Source organism: Astyanax mexicanus, chromosome 3 (genome assembly GCF_023375975.1).
Source record: "Astyanax mexicanus isolate ESR-SI-001 chromosome 3, AstMex3_surface, whole genome shotgun sequence".
Lineage (NCBI taxonomy): Eukaryota > Metazoa > Chordata > Actinopteri > Characiformes > Acestrorhamphidae > Astyanax > Astyanax mexicanus.
In genome coordinates, this window is record NC_064410.1 from 44,407,335 (window position 1) to 44,427,433 (window position 20,099).

A 20,099-nucleotide genomic window follows, 5' to 3' on the forward strand; every position below is an offset into this window, starting at 1 on the left:
AACTGGCTCCAGAGACTTCCTTATGCTTCTCCAATCTAATCAACAGTCTGCCAGCCGGCCAGCCAGCCAGCCAAACCCACCCTCCAGTCCCAGTGAACTCAGCTCACTTTCTCTCCCTCTCCCTGCAAACTTTAAGAGTGCAGCCTTCAGAAACTTTTTTCATTAACCTAATTCAATCGTGTCAGGGCAAAAAAAAAAAAAAAAAAAATCCGGGAAGCTTTAAGGCCGCTTTATTGTGTGAAAAGTACACACAATGGGGGCCTTTGACTCCTGTTTGTGGGCACTTCATGAGTTATTCAGAGGTTTTTTTGCACAAGACCGCCTGTGGTTCCTGGAGGAAAGAGGGAAGCCTGTTTCTTGGTCCATAGGAGTTCCTGCCAGTGCCAGAAGGTTAAGGGCAGAACCAACTATCTGGAACATGAGCCTTAGTCACCCTGCCGATATTATCAATAAAAGCCAAGAGCGTGAGAAGAAGTGGGTCATGGGGGTCATTTTTGGAGCAATAGTGAGAGAAAAGTGATAAACGTGTGAAATAGATTGAATGTAATGGAATGAATTGTGCAGCTGAACTGGTGAAATGAGGGATGAAAAAACGATAAACAGATAAGTGTGAATTTGTATGGCTGTGGAATAGAATGTAGGAACCTGCTTTAAAGGAGTTTGGAGGCTGTCAATACACAAAAACTCTTGTCTAGAGTGTGTTTGAAAATGAATGGGAGTGAATAATAGAAAAAAATAGAAGAAGATTGCAGATCAGCATTGGTATGGATTAGAATTTGGATTAGTGGATTAGGAACGTGCCTTTGGTGGCTGTTGAGATGCAGGAACTCTATGGCTTGGGCATGTGCAAAAATGAATAGGATGAATGAGGGATGAAAGAATGACAAATAGATGGGTGGAGGTCAGCATGGCTGTGAATTAGAACTTGGGGACATGTGCCAAATGAGAACAAGCTGTTTGGCGGCTAAAACAATTGTACAATTAGACTTAACAATCTCGAGTTGGAACAGTATCTACTGTATATCTCTATAAATGTACAGGATGAGTTACAAAAATAAGAAGATAAATATGAACTGGAAAAGTTTAATTATAGAAGGAAACATAGAATGGTTTAGCAGTTAAATTGGAAAAAGGATAAAAGAGGGATAAAAAAAAACAAAATAGAGGAGTGCGCTTAAGCTGTGAACTACATCTCAGTTACCTGCCCTAATACAGTATCTATAGTTTGGTTGCCTTAAGGACAGAAACACCCTATGGCTTGGGTGTGTGTAACAATTAATGGGATCAACAAGGAATGAAAAAACAACAAATAGATGAGTGTGGTTCAGTGTGATTGTGGATTAGAGCGCTGTGGCCTGTTCTAAAGGAGTACATGCAGTTTGTTGGCTGTCAAATAAAAGAGAGACAGGGTTTAAGTAGAGCCTAAACTTGACAGAAGTGAATGTGAGTAAAGAGAGATGGAAATTAAACAAATAAATGATAAATGACAATAGTGAATTTGTTTTTGGCAGCCTGCCCTGAGGTAGCATATCTGAATTGATTAATCATTAATCGGTTAAGCAGATGTAAATTAGATGCTCCCATTTCATTCTTAAGTGACCGAAAAGTTGCATACATGCCAAAATTGCACAACCACACTGAACAATCTGGAATTGAAACTGTGTAAATAACTTGAAAATTATGGGATGAGTCATGCACAAAAAAATCTGTCAGAAAGTAATAATAATAAGAAGTAAATTATAAATCACACTGTGAAAACATCCCTTTTTTACTGTATGAAACTTTAGTGATATTGCCTGTACCAGTTTACTGCCTTGCAGCAGTCGGAATGTAAATAAAAAAAATACATTTTTGCTACACATCTACAAGCTAGAGCATGAGTGAGCAATGATTGCCTCATTCCCGGCCACCACTCGCACCACTATAGGTATTTATGAACTGTGCTAACCTTTGCTGGCGAACTGAGACGTGTCAAAGAAGCCATTTATCTTTCTGCTGCAAACCTTACTTATATAAATATTAATCATCATATCTTCAGCAGTTCTAGGCCTTAGCTCTGTGAATTCCTTCACCTGCTCTGCCTCAGGCAATCTCACCACCAATATTCTACATAAGGAAGACCTCTCTGTTGACTGTATGACAGCGTCACTTGTCAGCGCTCCCTTTCTGGTTTGTTAACGGGAAAGATACAACGTCAATCCTGGGATATGTGGAGGCATCTTGCTGGAGTTCAAACTGAAATGTCTGGCTTGAGCTGCCACTCTCTTCAGGAGATACTGGCTAGACCTTAGATGTGTAAAAATTCACGACTTCTGACTATTCACACTGCAAGTAAAGGTGGTCTAAATTAAAATCAAAATATTTTATGTCATATGTGACACAGATCTAATTGCTGTGTTGCAGCAGTTAATTTGGCATTTTCAATGTCAGTTGCAATTCCAGTTGCAGTGCATCTCAGTCTGAACTGCCAGATTGGATTTTGTTAGATTTTTACATCAAGACATTTGCAGAGGAGGTGGGGAAATGGATGACAACGGCAATGGAGCTTTTTAGAGGTGAGGAAACAAATATTGAGGTAGCAGAACTCATCAATAAACTAGTTTCAAATAGTTTCAAAAATAGTTACACCCAGAAGGAAGTTTTAAATTGCAATGCTATTCGGAAGGAAGATAAAGGTTACTAGGAACAACAAATGATTAACATGTAAGACTGATATGGGTGTGTGTAACACATGTTTAATGCAACATGCAGTCTTGGCATGGAGTTGTAAACATGTCTAATGGGTCCTGCCATAACCCATCCCATGCAGCTCAGATATTCTCATGCAGTTTGTGCAGATTTTGCAGAAGGGGTGTTTTTATAGCATCCACACATTTTTAATCAGGGACAGGTCTGGTGATACAGCTGGCCTGGTGATACAGCTGGCCATGCCTGGCCAAAAAAAAAAGTCGCCACCTGGATTTAACCTAGCAAATGATGTAGGGTTGCTGCAGTTGGTCAGGTCTAGGTTCAGCAACAGTATGTGCTTAAAGAATCAGAGGTCAGCTGACTACCTGAATATACTGATTTTTTTCACATGCTTTCACACATGGATCAGCCACCAAAGAGTCCAGACCTTAACCTCATTGAGAATCTGCAAGATCTTAGTGAAAAATTAAATAAATTGAAAATTGAAATAAATCTTGTGACATTGCAGAAGTTTATCAAAACAATGCCACGGCGAATGCGTGCCGCAATCGGAGCTAAAGGCAAGTCAATGAAATATTAGAGTGTGTGACCTTTTTTTTTTTTGGTGGCGACTTTTTATTTTGGCAAGGCAGTGTGTTTAAGCCAAGCTCTTGAAATGGCACCAATATGTGGACAACCATTGTCCTGTTGTAATAGCACACCTCAAATGATGAATATTAGGTGGTATGAATATTAGGTTAAGGTTTCATTTACCTGTGTGAACAAGATACAAGTATAAAATCCATGGATAGAGAATCAGGATAGAGAATCAAATAAGATGTTCTTCACCCAACCATGAGTTTTCTCACCTATTAGATCTGCTGTAAGTTTGTTAAAAGCATTTTGAAGGTTTGTCCACTACACTCTGAAGACAAGGGTTTTACATAGGACAATAACACCTTAAAGAAGCAGTTGAATGCTTAAACTGTTCTGTGTCTGGTTCAAAGGTTCTGTAAATAAATTTGTTAGTTGATATAAAACCTTTCAAATATGCCTTTTATCTTAAAGTGTAATGTACTGCCATCTGTTCATCATTAAATAAAATTTCATAAATAGTTCACTGTCCAATTACTTTGAACATTCTTATGACAATCATGTGATTATAATATATTTAACTTAATTCTACCCTGATTCAGCATTCAGGAAATTATGCATTTAGTGTGTCATAGTTCAGCTGTACATTTGACACCATTAAATACTTCCTGGAAAGCATAGAACCAGATAGGCAAGTACAAAAAGCACAAGTGTGAATTTCAGAATGGGAACTTCCATTAGTGGGCTGGAATATAGATATAGACATGAGGAATGGAGCAGTTAAATATAGAATGAGTGTTTACGCTTCAGGGCAAAAGACCAGTATAGATGCAAGTCATCATTCCAACTCATTTTGTTGACTAAGAGACCAGTTGATAAAGTGAAAAGTGAAGTCAAGAGTCATCTAGCTTGTATGGAATGAAACCCGTTAGACACACTGGTCCTTTGTGGGTAATACGGGACAGCCATGAATTAAAGTTATGTTGTCCACCTATGATTCTCTGTGTGGGACGAATGGCCTTATCTCCCTCACCCTTTGCTATTTAGTGCCTATTGCAGGTTTCTGTTTGCTCTCTTTACAACGCTGGGTACTAAGTACTCTCCTCCCCAACCATGCTGGTATCCAGTGATGTATGAACTTAAAAATGCTCTGGCTGGCTTCATACTGTATGTTGCTGAGGTTTTTTTTGTTGACCTTGACCAAATTGCTTAGGCCAGTTAACCATATAGCCGATGATTAAGGTTATACTGAAGAATTCTGAAGTAGTGCACCAGTTCCACTAGCAACATTACTGCAAGATAGCCCTCTTACTATTTACTTGCTGAGGTATTCAGATATGTATGTTTTTTTTTTTCGTTTATATTCTTTTTCCCTGTTCTGCAACTTTTGACTCTCCCTGTACTTTATGTATTTTAATTAAATTAGACTACATTTACATTACGAGCCTCATTGATCATTTCCCATTTTCGCTTAGGTTGGATTTGGCTTGTTGGTTAATATTAATAAAGTTACCTCTATCTGTCATGCATTTGTAATGCAAGTGTCATCTATGTTATTTTGCTATGCTGCCAATATTTTGCCAAATTCCAACTCCTCATCAAGTATTCTACTCCAATTAAACAATGTTCTGTTGTTTGTTGTGAAGGAAAACTGAATATTAAAATTTGATCATGAACAGATGCAACAGGATTTGCAATTGCAGTTTGGATAAATCAGATATATGTCGCATTAGGACAAAAAATCTGATTTTTATCAGATTTTGAGCTGGAAATTAAATCATGAGATGACTGCATTTTACACATTATGATCATTTTGCACAACTTCAGAATTTCAGAATCAAAAATCATTTAAGACTTTGGAGTTTACCACAATTGGTTCGACAATTACTTACCAGTAAAGAATATGTTCCCCTTTTTAAGTCCAAGGGTATAAATGTTAACATTAACAGTTGATAACATATAAAGTGGTATTTTGCACATACAATCACCATGGAAACATGTTCACTGATAGAAACCGGAAAGTACTGTGTGCATGACTGATTTAAGAATGATGAACAAATAGGCAGAAGTGCTAATAAACTGTATAATACTACTTCATTAACTACTGCTAAAATGCGGTACAGCCATCTTGGATTCTTTACTCAGGACTGGTGAAGCTTTCACAACTGTCTAAGATGGAAATCCGATTTGTGGGGGCGTTACAGTTGAAATGACATACTTGGAACTTGGAAATTCCGCCATGTGAGTTCAAATGGAATGCAGCAATTGTGCGGTTAAACAAACCTATTAATGTGGGCACACAGATGCTATCAGCTGTCAATCATGTTCACTAACAGGAAGTTAAGATTATTTGGCCTTGACAAGTTAAAAGACATTTTGGAGCTTTAAGCACCACTAAAATAGTTTTCAGTAAGTATAATTTTAACTGTGTGTTGATTGATTTCAGCAGCCCTTAAAAAACTAATTGCAAAAAAAATATATATATATATAGCAACGTCCATTTTAACTGTAAATGCAAGGTCTTGTGTGTTGAAAGCATCCCCCAAAATCCCCTTGCCCCCTTGGCTACGCATTAAATCACTCTCTAAGGAATCTTAATTGAAGTACTAGTAACAAGGTCAGAGATTAAGACCCCTAGTGGATCAAATATCAGAGTCAAAGAAAGCCCAGATTTTGCACCGACTCCCCCTTCAGCTGTGGCCATGTGCTGAGCATTCAACTGAACCAGTAAAGGAGCATGCAAAAAGCCGGATCGGGTTTCACAAACCCATTTATTCTGCTGGTCTTTGTCTAAATCCATCTCGCGTTGGTGATGAGGGAACTGTATCCTCTCAGGGGTCTGCGCAGAGCTTTGCTGAGCAGGCGTCTGGTTTCACAGCACGGCTGCCTGATCAAGCGATCTGTGACTTATGGAGGTGTGGATGGAAGAGGGGATCTACTGGTGTAGGCTGTACCATCACCACTGGTGCTGGAGATCCTATCTGTAAGCCTATGGATCAGCACTGGCTCTGAACTAACACAGGCTTCAGCCTCACAATAGGCTGAACAACACGCTCAGTCATCACATTATATAGTGCATCCATAGCCAAAGATAAATAATAGGGAGGGCCTTGGACAATTAAAGCCCTGTGGTCAGTACAACCGGACCCTGGTATTAGACTCAGACTTCATCAGCATGTGTGTGAGGAACTTCACAAAGCAAATTAGGGCAGATCATCCAGTGCAGCTGCTTCTTTCACTATGACAGCCAGAGTGTGTCACACTGCTAATGATTTTAGAGTGGTTACCACTGTGTGCTGGAGGAGTATCTAATAATCTGTATTGACATTAGCAGAGCATTCTCATAAAGTGGGCTCTAATTGCTGTAACAGTTCTGTAACATCTCTGTAGCTGGAGAGTGTCTCAGCATTACAGTGCTTCTTGTTATTCCCCCCCCCCCCCCCCCCCAGCTTTCTGTTTCACCCTCCCCAGCTTCAGACACATGAAAGCCAAACTCTTCCCTGTTTGTTCAGGCATGTTGTGCATATGCAGATGATGCAGTGTGTGTGTGTTTGTGTGTGCGTTTCTGTTTTGGTGAATAGATTTCCACAGCACACACACACACAACCACACACACACTGGATTTGCGTGACAGTTTGTGATGCTCAGAGCAAGTTCGAAGGAGCCAGTCGTGGCCTGGTCACGCCAGCTCAAGACTCACGGCTGCAGGCACAGTGAACACACTGACTGTAGGGCCACTGGATTAAGAAGAGATGGGGAGGGGGCGACGGGAAGAGAAAAGGAGAGATGGAGAGAGATTGATAATAAATCTGCATAAGGGAATATTTTTGTTTGGGAGTTTAGATCATGCTATCAGCATCTAAGTATGCTATTGGTGGAGAATTTAAGACTGAAAGAGTGAGATAATTATAAGAACTTTGACTGGACTTCAGACAGCTTTTGCTTTAAGTTTAAAAGCCAAACGCTGCAATGTATGATGTGAATAAAGAAGACAGGGTTTTGTGTAGATACAGAAACCTTTGACACGGAAAACTAAATTTGAATGTTTGTATATGCTCTTTCTATTATATGCTTTACCCTACTTTAAGTTGCATATGTTGGTGATACAGATGTATAGATGAACACAGTAGAGAAGTACTGTCAATAGAACAGGACTCTCTGGAGAAGATAAACATTACTCATTACTCATTACGCATTTTGCATAATGTCAGGTTCAGGCTAGAGTTATATTGAGCCACCTGAGCATTAAGCTATGAAGCAGTGTTCTCTTTAATGATGGTGGTGCTTCATCCCAATTTAAGGATGAGTTGGGGAGTTAGGAATGAGGTGGGCAGGTGATGATCCAACTAATGCTCTTGTCACTGCAATTCAATGCAATCATATCCTCAGAGCAATGTAAGGAAGAGACTGTTACTCCAACAAAAGCTGAATAAATATTTTACTTAATAACCTTGACTTATGAAAAACAATAAATGAGCAGGTGTCCCAGTACATTTGTGTTTATATAGTGTACTTATATAAGAGGTATGTTTGATGCATGTCAAATATGTCATATATGTATAATTTGGCTGTATAACCCTATGTATTTGTCTATTGGTGAAATCTGACTCTGGCATGATCCATTGCAGGTATAGACACAAGTTATTCTCTCCTGTTGCAGCATGTGGGGACGGGTGATTGGTTCATTTTGTAACGTGACTGCTGCAACTTGTCGCATTACTTCTCTTTCCATTAGTATATCCTAATAAAACATACCTTTCATACCTCAGGTACTGAGATAGTGATAAACACTCATCTTACTCTGGCCTGCATGAATAACAATCTTCTCATACAAGAACAGCTGCTTGTTTGGCGGAACACCTTTATGGTGAAATACTTTAGAATTCCTCATCGCTTGAGTGTTTGTATTCTAGCAAAATAATAAAAAACAGCAAACGGCTGAAGAGTTTGCACACTAAACACAGAAAAGTGATGCATGGAATTTCACAATTGATAAACGGTTCAAAAAGAGATGTGTGTGTGAAAACAAACCAGTGATAATGAGCTCCTTTCCCATATTAGCCCTAAATCAGTTCTGGGTACAAACTCATTTATACGGTGCTTACAGAGCTATCATATTTTGTGGTGCAGTGTTCTTGCATCACCCAAGGGAGCCACTATTAGTGCATGTGGTCTGTGGGGCCTGTGTGGCACTTTTGTCTGAAAGCCTCATGACAGCGGTAACCATTGACCTACTTTAGTCCCGACGAGCGGTGCTTTCCACAAACACGAGCCTGCGTTTATTTTCTTTATTTTCTGAACAGCGGGGGAAAAGAAACAACGTGGAGGCCAAACACAGGCATGCCATTGACAGATGAGCAGAGCAGCTTCCTTACTGGCTGTGGAGCCTTTGGGGTATGAAAGCAAAGAAACCATAGGTTCATTATCAGTGTTGGTGATAGAAAACCTAATCCTCTCGCCCACTGACTAATGAACCAGCTTCATGTCTTTTTTCACTTCTACTGTTGTCAACCGCACATAAACACTGATCCTACATCCACACACAGAGCTCATTCCACACATATGAACTCAGTGTTAACACCTGGTAGGCCGCGCGCAGGCAGCTGCGTGAGGTGGGCGGACCACACCGCGCTACCTGCAGCTCAGTCTGTCATTAAGACCAAAGACAGAAGATGTGCTTTAGGGCATGACAGCCTATAATCTAACCAAGCCTGACTAACTCTCTAAATGTGCTGCCAGGGAAAATATACATGTTTTTTTGAACAAGCATGATTTCCTACGGTTTCAGATGTCTCATTATGAAATTTGTGTCAAAGGATTTATGTTTATGCCCAGGTGATCCATTGTATCTTGTTCCAGACAAAAACATGTGCTTCACACCTATCTCTTAATCACCATTATATGATCTGTTTGTGTCTGGCTTAATAATTATAAGGTTCAAATGATTTGTTCAAGTGTTTAATTTAAAATCACGTAGATAGCAATGAAACTGCCATCTATTCTAAAGTCCAGGTGAGGTAAAAGTCTGAGAAGACAAGTTGGATGATTTCCCACTGAAACCATTTAACCAAATGCCAAGTGTCTGAAGCTGTTATTAAGGTAAAGGGTGGCTATTTAGTGCAATCCTAGCCTTAGCGACAATTGTATGTTTTCTCTACTATGTACTTTGATACTACAACCCCAAATCAGAAAAGTTTAGACAGTATGGAAAATGGCAATTAAAAAAGTTCAGTGTTTCTCACATTTACTGTGACTTTTATTTTATTGAAGACAGTATGATACCAAGATAATTGATGTTTTGTACATCCATTCCTGCATTTTAGGCCTGCAACACATTTTAAATATAATATTGGGCTTTTAACCATTTTTAATGTTGCTGTTCATTCTCACAACACCTAAAAGACAATATGGCACTGAAGATACCCAGTGATTAAGCTATTCCTCCTGCAAACACATCTTAAGGTTTGCAATAATATGCTATAATGTGTGCAGCATGCGGTTTAGCATTGTCTTGTTAAAAAAGCAAGGACATCCCTGGAAAATAAGTCATATAATAAAAGCAGTATGTGTTGCTCTAATGTGTTCTCTAAGACATGCATTTCTGCATTAATACTGCCATCACAAAAGGGTACTCACATACCCTTATACCATGACAGACCCCGGCTCCATTGTGCTTGACAAAGGTTTACCGAAGAAATTATTTGCCTTTGTAATTATATCTGCTTTTGTACCATACCATGAATTAGAATCGCTTGTTGACGTCACTAAAATTGAATAATTACAAATTACGTAATTTAATGTAATTCACCAAACATTTTAAAGTGGGCTACAGGCCAAAAATGTTGGAATGAATGAATAATAACAAAAATGAGATAAATTCGATTAATACAACTTGACCAGACAAAATGTGAACTATCTTGGGATCACACTGCCTGTATCAAAATAAAAGTCAAAGTAAATGTAACTCTGAGTTTTCAGTTCTGTATCAACTTTTCCTTTTGTGTTGTATTTATTCTCTGTTTTGGATTTTGTTATGGGGTTTTCAAGAACTTACAGGAACATATGTAATATCGTTGTTATGTGGAACCAAGAAACCTATTCTAATCCTTTTATGCAACATGCACAAATGAAGAGCAATTTTAAGAAATTCTTACACCTTCCCTTCTTCAAGTTAACCTCAACTCACACCTATTCACACCCATCCACACACAGCACCACCCACACACCCAGACACAGATTCTCTCACATTTGTTCACAGCTGTTTTCACCCATGGACTATGTAATCTTCTTTGAGTAAAGCCCATAGTGGAAGTGAACACAAGTGCTTTAGGTAAGAAGTGCTGGGTGTTGGTTGACATGCTGGACAGAGATAAGATCTGTATGGGTGTGGTGTATATTTACATCTGTATAGGAATATAAAAGCATTGTAAGGTGATGTCACTGAAGGTGAAGAATATCAAAAATATCAGGTTTGTGAGGTAGTTTAATATTTTGATGGTAAATTCACACATCTCTTGGTGATTTCTTTACAGTGGCATCTACCATGGGGTTAGATACACTAATTAGGCAGCAAGTGAACAATCAGTTCTTGAAGTTAAAGATGAAAGCAGGAAAATGGTGGAGCATAAGTAACTTTGTCAAGGGACAAACTGTGAAGGCTAGACTACTGGATAAGAAGATCTCCAGAACAGCAGGCCAGTCTTATGGGGTGTTTTTGGGCATGTTGTATCCATGGACCTATGGGCTTCCGAAGTTTACTGATAAGATGATCAGTGTATATCTTGTGTATATTGTGATATTGCTGCTTATACTTCACATAATGTATATAACACACTCATTGTGTGGACAAAAGTATTGGAACACCTGTTTATGTATGGTTTCATCGAAAATCAGGGGGAGTAAAAGAGTTTATCCTGCTTTGTTGGAGTAACTGACTGTGGTACACTTTTCCAGAGTTTTGAGAATTTTGTAAGGTTTTGACTGCATTCAGTGACAAAAACTTTTATAATTGGATGGAGCCCCATCATTTCTTTACAGTTCCATTAATCAATGCTATACATTCAGAGATCTTTTCCATAGTTTCTAACTTGGAAAGTCTTTCTAACAAAGGTTATATCACTCTACCTGTGCTAATAAATACTCCCATTTGAGTGTGTAGCTTGCTATCAATCTACCTATCTGCCTACCTGCTTACCTACCTGTAACTCTCAGGGCAGATCTGGCCAATAAGCTTGTCTTAATTTGCTTCAGAGTTTCCAATCTATTGGTAATGGAAATAAACCTGCTGTGTACATTTACACATCTGTGCCAGAAATGGGTGCAAATTAAAGTAGCTGAATGCTTAGAATGGGTGTCCAAAAAAAAACGTACGGATAGTTTACGTATATGTATTTTTGAGTGAAACTGACATTACCACCATAAACTGTGTGTGAAAATATTTGTAAGCAAATATATTGACACACACTGCATATATTTTAGATATGAGGAAATATACATGAATGTACAGTATGTGCAGTAAGTGAAGCCACCACCACCCACCATGCTAATCCCTCTATGAGTCAGTCTTCTTCATTCTAGTGTAGAGGGACAGTCTCAGTGTGAAATGTCTACTGATGCTCAGTATAGAGTCAAATTTAGACCCTCATATTCTGTGCCTCACTGATTCGGGCCTATTTCCGAGAATAAGCCTATAAGATGTCCTTTATTATGGGATTAAAGCACCTGATCACACACACTGAGACCAGGGGTTTCAGGGGTCCAGTGTGGCTGTAGAGCTCTGGTGTTCTACACGGCTCTTTTAAGCCTGATTGCAGTTTGTGTGAAGCTCCAGTAAATATAGCTGCTGGTCGGAGGCTGCCGGTGACAGCCATAATTACAGGATGAGCTTCAGAGCAGCTGAGAGAGGAGGCGTGTGGAGGTGTCTGTGCTGCACTGCCCAAGGCTGCCTACACAGATTGGCTCAGCCTTGTGAACTGATGTAGCATCACTACGAGGGCATACTTTTGTTCTCAAGTCAGTTTTAACCACAATGAGGTCACCAGTTGGAGTGAGCCGAAGTTACAGCCTCAGTGAGTTGGAGAGAGTGGGGTTAGGGGGAACAGAACACCCAGGTGCTCAAAGTTTAATGCGCTTGCACCGATTTCACCTTGAAGTGAAGTGCTTTTGATGTGGGTTAATTCTCCTGCAGCACAGAGTTTCACTCTGCTCTGTGTGTAGATTGTGTAGCTGTGTGAGCAAAAGAGTGAGATATACATAAAACAAGATCAAATTTTACTAATTATCTTCAGTAATATCTTCTTATGCTGACTTCAAGGCCATAAGCTCGTAAGTACAACAACATCCAAACTAACACTGAGGAAAAAGTGTTTTTCATGTGTGCATGAGTGTAAACCATTAACAAACTTTTTTGCTGTTGCTGTTAAATTATTGTTTTTAAGTAACACCCCAACTCAGAAAGTTGGAACTGTTCTAAATTTCCCACTCATAAATTGTTTGTGGCAGGTGAGCTCACCTAAACACTATTTCCAATATGATTACCTTAAAGGCAGCATTGGTGTCCTGCTCCCCTAACATTGGATATATAATTGCCTAGAACCTTTTATATTGCTTTATTTATCTTATCTATATTTTAGACTGTATTTATTGAATTCATACAGCTTTACCACACTGTTTACAACCCTGTCATTTTGCTTTTAAGTTAAACTTACTGATTGTCCTTTTATGGTGGAAGTAAAGAACAACAATTAAGAGCTCTGCTTTTATTATTATAAACTTTTGTTAGTCAACCTGGATAGTGCTGCATCTGTCTGGGCACCCTAACTGAGCAGTGTTCAGAAGAAGAGATTGTAGTTGTAGTAAGTAGAGTCTGGATGGGTTAGCTTTTGCCATGCATCTGGCCAGCAATATTTAGCTTCATTGAATTGTCCATGCAGTTTCTCTTTACTCACATATGTTTCTCTCTTCCCAGTATTGTACATGGCTTTGTTTTCCCATCCTTGTGCAGTAAAGCTTGTTACAGGAAGCCCCTCCTAATAGCTATTGCAATTAACCTAAACGGGCTTTCACTAGTGGGCTGGGTGTGTGTAAATTTTGGGAATTTAAACGTAATATTACCTTAACGTTTTGTGGTTTTGAAATTGGCCCATTTTACAGCTCAGTTTTACTTTTAAAAGAAGACAATGTTCAATGACAGTGTTTAGGCATTGTTAAAGTTAAACCCCTGAATTTAGAGCAGAATATGTTATTAAAGAGGTCACAGTATATGATCTATGTGACCTTATTTACTGACCAATCGATAATCAATGTAAATGATGTCTGGTTATTGACGACAGGGCTGTGGGCTGCCACTGTTGGGACCTTAAGTAAAGGCCCTTAGCTCTCCATGTCATGTCAGTGTGCCATGTCATATTATATGCAATAATACAATTTAATCTTCATTTTGTTGCAGTAGTGTAATCGTGAAATATGTATATTTAAATTCAGTGTTTTGTCATATTGCCAAGAGTATTGTACTTAGTGCTTACTGTTTTGAATGTGTGTGTGTTCACTGCAACAATGGGTTAAAGGTAGAGGGCACATTCTAATTGTGTCCAAAAAAGCTCAAGTACGGTAAATATGGTTGTCTTGTCTTGATTTATTTTACCTCAAATATTTTAAGCACTGGAGTCTATATTTGCTCTGAACAACTGCCACTGTTGTCTCCTGTGTTAAAGCTGGTTAGGGGAAGGTGGTATGCATTCTTTTCCACTCCAGAGGAAGGCTTCATGTAGCCTTCAGGCACACTGGGCTATTTTTGGTGCCCACAGTGCTGGTGCTGCCTTTGTGACAGGCTAGCTGTGTGGACACCCCATGACAGCTGAGTAAATACCACAGTAACACGAAGCTAAGCAGCTACAGCTTCAAACCACTACATAAGCTATAGCCTAACACTACTATGTACTGGGCAACAGCAGCAGCTTTGAGTTGGGGTGAATATTTATAAGAGGGCATATGCAGACTCCGCCCAATTGCTGCTGCTCTTGTTGTTCATTGGTCGTCTCAAGTAAGGTGGGCGTGGTTCACTTTAAACCTACTCGAGAAGGCACGAGTTTAGATGCTGTGCTCCACCATTCACTCGCTGCTGCAGCGGGTAAAAGAGACGAGCGGCAAGGCTGAGCGCTGTGAGTGTTTAGATGAGGGCAGCAGCTCGGCGGGTTTGGGCGAATGGATCAGGGACAGTTCGAGTGAACGGGATTTACTGGGACTGAGTTTTTTTTTTCAGCAACAGCGGTGAGTAGACGTGTTTAAAGGATTAGTGGCAGATGTTTTCATGGGTTTTAGAGTTTCCCATCTTCAGTCAGAAGAGACAGGGGGGGGGGGGTAGCTTAGGTTAACTAGGTTATTGAGTTATAGCGGCTGTTATTTGTGTTTTTTGGTCCATATATTACTTGGAGGTGGCAGGAAATCTGTTTCTGAAAGGTCAGAAACGCTGTCTTCACCCATAACGTCCCGAAATGTCGGTTTATTTAGCTAACGATACTTTTATTGTGCTCTGAAACATGAACATGACTGACTGTCACGTTTGCTAACCTAGTTACTAGGGTAACTTCGCTTAGTTACAGCTCTTCACAGGATTTAGCTTGTTAGCTAGTTAGCTAACCTAGCGAATTAAACACAGTAACCTTTAAGAGAGCTAACTTACTTTTTGTTGTCTTTTATCTGTCCTTCTCTCACGGTTTTGGTCAGTCAGTTTGGTCCCCCTGCTTTTCCACTCTTTTATTCTTCTTCATTCATCTATACGTCCCCTTTCAGACTCTATATTGAGAATTGTATTGTAAAGCGTTTAGTGCTTCTTTAGCTAACTACTGCGCAGTTATGGTATTTCGTCTCTCTGTGATCTTTGTGATTGGTGTGTATGGATACTGGGAGACTTGTAGGGTTGCAACGGTATCAACTTTTCACGATATGATAACCGTCTTAAAAATATCGCGGTTTTGTGGTAACCGTATTCAGTATTTCACAACTCTTCCTCTTGTTGTACTTTTTTGTATTATTATTATTATTATTATTATTATTATTTTTATTAGTAGTAGTAGTAGTAGTAGTATCACTAGTACTAGTAGTAGTAATATATGTTGACCTATTTTTTTTATTTGAACAAAAGCCTTGCTTTATGTCAATCTTGGATACACATGTAATTTTGTGAAGCTAGATCACACACTTTTTTTTGTCAAAATTCCTGTATTATTATATATGTTTCATGAATGGGTTCCCCATATACGTAAAGAATACACATAGTTTTCTTATTGAGTTCAGAAATCAATATTTGTTAGAATATCCCTGGTTTTTAATCACAGTTTTTATGCATCTTGGCATGTTCTCCTCCACCAGTCTTACACACTGCTTTTGGACAACTTTATGCCACTCCTGGTGCAAAAATTCAAGCAGTTCAGCTTGGTTTGATGGCAGTCATAGATCTTCTTATAGTAAATATGTCATGGAAAATAATGCTGATAGAGGCATTAAGAAGCAAAACATTTGATCACATCCTTTGATTACACATTATTGTGACTATTGCACACTAGTGCAATGTGAGGATGCTTAATCCAAGAAGATCTCACAAACATGGCTAATACTATATGTTTGAAAGCTGAGGTATGTAAATATTATGTAGTACTCTAGCTAACTAGCTATTTAGCCTACTGCTGGTAATGCCAAAATAACAAGATGTGATGCAGTCTGGGTGAACCTTTTAAATTGAGGAAGCCAGTAGTATGCTGCTTTCACTGCTGTGCAGTTATGAAAAAGTTCTCTGCTGGGCTGAAGGGAGGAATTCTTTTTTAACCTAGACACCAGGAACAGGCAGCTTTTGTTTTACTGAAGTGTTGCATTTGAAACATCTAGATACAGTTATTACAGTATGTGATTCAGTACAGAACATGAACAAGGTTAGGCTAATCCCTCGTAACTTTTAGTGCAACTGGAGATTGGAAGTTGCACAGTCTGCCTGAATGCTTTCTGTATGTAAATATGCTAATACTGTTTATACTCCTCTTACTCTTCTTAATATTTGTAAGTTGTGAGCACAATTATTTGTATTGCTAATGTGATGCTGCAATTTACTTCAGGAAATCTGTCTATTTATCCTTCTTTCCATCTATCCACCCACCTATGTATGGTTGTAGATTAATATTACACACTACATGAGTTCTACAAAGTGAAGCTCACTGAAACTTGAAGTTTCATAGTTTCACGTGTCTTTTAGAGTTCTCTGTGTAATAATTAAAGTAATTACAGTAATTCTGTAATTCTTGCTTTATTTTGGTTATTGCTGCTCACAAACACAAGTTGTGGCTGGAGGTAAAATGTATCTCATGGTTGCTTCAGTTTTGCAGAGCTGTGTGACATTTATGTCCATGTGCTTTCTTGGATATGGGTAAATGCTGGTGATGTGCTCTATTTCTCACAGAGTTTTAGTTCTGGAAGGTATTTAATGCAAATTGGAAGGGATAGTAAGGCCTACAGCTGAAAACATGGCCATTGCCTGGGACAAAATTCCATCATGCTCTGCTTCAGTTTATCTCTCCTTTTTCCTTTTTCTCTATCAGACTTCCACCTGATCTAGTCTCACACACTAGCTTTTGATTTAGAACTGTGACACGCTGACCAATGTCATGTAAGTCGCATTAAAATAAATGTTGTTAGCTGTTCTATGTTTGAGGTTTCTGAGCAAAGATTCAGAGGCTAATCAGTCTGATGAAGATCTGCTGAGGCAGTGGGCAGGAATGAATGGAGTCAGGCAGTGATTCTGTTTGTTGTTTCAGTGCAGGACTGCTTTTGGTACAATGGGCCATTCTGGGTACTGACATCATTCTGTGGGCTCTAGATGATAAGAGTTAAACCACTCGTTGAAGTAGTGAATTACTTATTTTATTTGTACAGAGGCTTGATTGAGCTTGAAATCAGTGTTGAAGGCAAAAGCAAATACTTTGTGGGAGGTTGAAATCTGTCTTACTTTAATAATTGACGTTTGGGCTATGTCCTTATTACAGGGCAGTGTTGTCTTCTGTTCAGATCTGATATTTCTGCCTTAAATGGCTCACATTGGTGTGCGTTAATGATGCATACCTTTGTGTGATGTCTTTAGTGTGAAAGTGCCTTCACTTGTAAATGACCCATGTTTGTACAAACAAATGAATAACATCATGGGAATTAACCTAATCTGTTTAAACAACGCAACCTTTATTGGACTTTGAAGTTTCTGGGAACTTTAATCTAAGTTTTTTTTTTTCTAATTGGCTTTGTTTGGCTTCTCTGGTACTCCCATTTAAATGTACAAATCATCCTAAAGTGTAATAAATCTCTGATGTATTTTACTAGTATTACTTTTCTCTGAATGTAGAATGAGCATGTCTAAAAATTGGTCAGGCTGATTTCATCAATGTAAAAAGATATTTGTTTGCCAATGATGGACTGATTAGATTATTATGACAATACCAACACCATTCTTACTACTCTTATTAAGCTTTCATAGCAACAAATTAGATATGTATCCAGTTAAGGTATCACAATATGGAAGAGGTTAAGATTTGAATAGATCCGGTTTGTGTGTACATACAGGCAAAAAATTGGGCCCTGGGCCACCTTAACCTGCTAATGTAAATGTATTCTTGGGCCCATTGCAACTCTGTTTTGAAATATTCTCTATAAACATAAAATATATACATTTTACATAGGCCTGTACATAAATCTTACTATCTGCACTTAACGTGGTGCTTTGCATCAGTAACACTCTGTGTTCTTTTTAACTGGAAAAAAATCTCCACAGCTCTGAACTTTCTTCTTGAAAGGTGTGTCTTGAGTTTTCACAGCTGATGTTTGTTGAGCTTGGTGTGTCTCGCTTTTGGTGGCCTGCAATGCTCTTGCTCTATAGACCCCCATCCTCCTCTGATCCAGCAATGTGGGCCTGTTCATCTGTTCCACATAAAAATTATCACCCACAAACACACACAGTCAGCCAAGGTGAGGGTTTTCTCTATTGTGCAGCTCCTCACAGCTGTATCCTGTCTCTTTTAAAGTGGGAGTGGGAGAGTGATTTCTGACTGAGCCCTGTCAGGGTTATCTGTGTTTAAGCTGCCTCCGTGGCTCTGCTGCACTTGTCTGGACAAATCCCAGTCAGAGCGCCTGGTCCTGAGGGCCTGAGGAGGGGGATTTCGGGAGAGATAGAGGCGGGGGAAGAGTGGGGGAGGAAGGCAGGGGGGGTGAGAGATATCTGAGATTCCCTGAAAGAGAGAGGAAGGGATGAAAGGACTCTTCGGAGTTTTTATCTGGAGCTGTCCTGTGCTCATGATGGGCAGATGTTGGGTGGTGTGTTGAGCATCACAGCCAGAAGAGCTAAATTAAATCATCCCAGTGAACTGCAGGTCAAGAGAGAGCTTTGGTGTTATTTTAGTGTCAGATATGGCTTCAGCTTGTTACGCCTTTCTTCTGCTCATTAGAGCTTATCTCGTACTGCTTTATGCTATGCTGTTGTGTTGTTTAGATCACTGTTGCATGTCTCTTCTTTGTGAATGATGAATTGTGAAGCATTAGTATGGTTTGTAAAAGCCTGTGTGGGCTGACCTAAGGAAACCTCTGTGGATAGCATGTGTCCTACTTCCTTACAGCCTTTTTACTTTTAATGTAGGCACATTGTCATAGGATGGGCAATGTGATGATATGTACAGACCATTTCACATTATACTCTACATAAATAGATATTTTGAAACAGATTACATTAGTATTGGGAAAAAAATGCAATTATTCTTTTTTTTTTATTCATAATTTGTTGCACTACATCAGTTAAACATGACTAATTATGTTCTCCATTATAAAGTGTAAAGACACTGCTGTGCCAAAAGTCATGGGACAGAAGCTTGTATTGTGTCCTATGTGATTACCTTGTCCCATGGACCTCCTGCATTAAATTTGGATGTGAAATGTTGATGTGAATGTGGATGTGCTTTCTATAATGTATTTCCGTACACACATGGCACTGTAGATCAAAAAATGTTGCATGTCCCATCCATCTGAATCCCGCTCTCAAGCCCCGCTTGGACAGATAATTCACTTTGCTTTCGCACAAAAATGACGGCCATTGTTCAAACTCACTCACAAAGTAACACCTCACAACTTATAGAGGTGTGTTCGTTCACAAGTCATCCTGAGCTAACACTTAATAATCAAATTACATGCTGCTATTTCATGATGTCATTTTTAGTTCTGAATGGTCAATCATGCTCAAGGTTCCTACAGTTGCAGTTTAGCAGATGCTGGTATTGAGCCTACAACCCTGTGATCAATAATCCAGCACTTTAACCACTAACCACTGTCTGCTTTTTCTGGCTTTAGGCCTAGATGCTAAATGTCGCACACCAGATTATCAGTTTTTGTAAGGTTATGGCAAGCTTTCAAAGCACTTGCCATCAAAACTGCTGCAGCAATAACAACACAAATATAAAAATGTATGTTTTACTGCAGCATTATGTACAAGATGCTAAGACTAATTGGGTCTTGGCTAGATAAGCTAAATTACTCACATTGAAGAAGTGAATGAGCTAATGTGCTGATGTATAAAGTTATTTAGTGTCTTGTGTTATACTAGAATCTGTGAATACTGTAGATCACAGTAAAACCAGGCCTTTTTGACGATTGTCACTATACCACTGTGTCACTGTGGTGATTAGAGGGCTGCGGTTGGGGCTGAGGAGATCCTCTCTCTATTTCGCTTTCACACTAGGCAGATGATCTCTGTTTACAGCAGTGCTGCTCAGTAGGGGGTTGCCCCATAATGCTTCTGGTTAACAGTTTGTATGAATATA

The 20,099-nt window shown here is 39.2% G+C and overlaps 1 protein-coding gene across 4 annotated transcripts in view; it reads left to right on the top strand.

The window, feature by feature from the left end:
* The window catches only part of ripor2 (RHO family interacting cell polarization regulator 2), a 109,454-nt gene that overhangs the window by 41,777 nt on the left and 47,578 nt on the right, over positions 1-20,099 (top strand). The window contains exon 1 of one of the 4 annotated variants that reach the window (XM_022683191.2): positions 14,352-14,529. The exons of 2 other annotated variants lie outside the window; for them this stretch is intronic. The gene's annotated coding sequence lies outside the window, so the exon portion shown is untranslated. Of the gene's footprint in view, positions 1-14,351; positions 14,530-20,099 lie in introns of those variants that run through there. One more of the 4 variants, XM_049475363.1, reaches the window with a different exon arrangement.